The sequence below is a fragment of the Mastomys coucha genome, unplaced genomic scaffold, assembly GCF_008632895.1.
Source record: "Mastomys coucha isolate ucsf_1 unplaced genomic scaffold, UCSF_Mcou_1 pScaffold5, whole genome shotgun sequence".
NCBI classification, from domain to species: domain Eukaryota; kingdom Metazoa; phylum Chordata; class Mammalia; order Rodentia; family Muridae; genus Mastomys; species Mastomys coucha.
Window position 1 is genome coordinate 64,038,430 of NW_022196911.1, and position 645 is coordinate 64,039,074.

Here is a 645-nt window from a genome sequence, read left to right on the forward strand (position 1 = left end):
CTTTTCTTGTACTCCCATATTTCTAGACAATGATTTTTGTAAGACAATAAATTTATTCATTATAGATATTTGCGCCTGCTCTGTTTACTTGGAGGAAAAAGCACCCGTTGAGAACAAACAGACCTCAATAAACAAGAATAATCATGTGAACATGGAATCTGCTTCCGCACCTTCTGTTCTTGGTTTCCCATCTGTGACCTGACTGAGGGGATCACACACACCTGAACCAAGCACACCAGGGTGGGGTCTCTCAGAAACAGCAAATGGCCAATATCCACAGGCAGGGAACAATGTAGGAGTGTTTGGCCCAGTCACCGAAGGCTAGACTAGGTTAGAACAATTTTAAGGAATCCCAAAAGTTTGGGATTGCATGTTTATACAGGAGGAGTGTAGGGAACAAACTGGAAAGAGCAACTGGCTTCCCACAAGCAAGCTTTCTGGTGTCTACTGTCTGGGAAGCATGAAGTGAGCACACCATAGGTGTATTTAGGCCTCTTACAACTCAAGGGCGGAGGAAACCCGTGGGACCATGGGAGAAGAGAGGTGTTGTGGGGCAGCAGTCCAGGCAGGCTTCACCTCTGCGGCTGTATCCTAGAGCTTGGATGTAGAAGCCTGTTTGTCCCAGTCATCCTTTCCTCCCGTCAG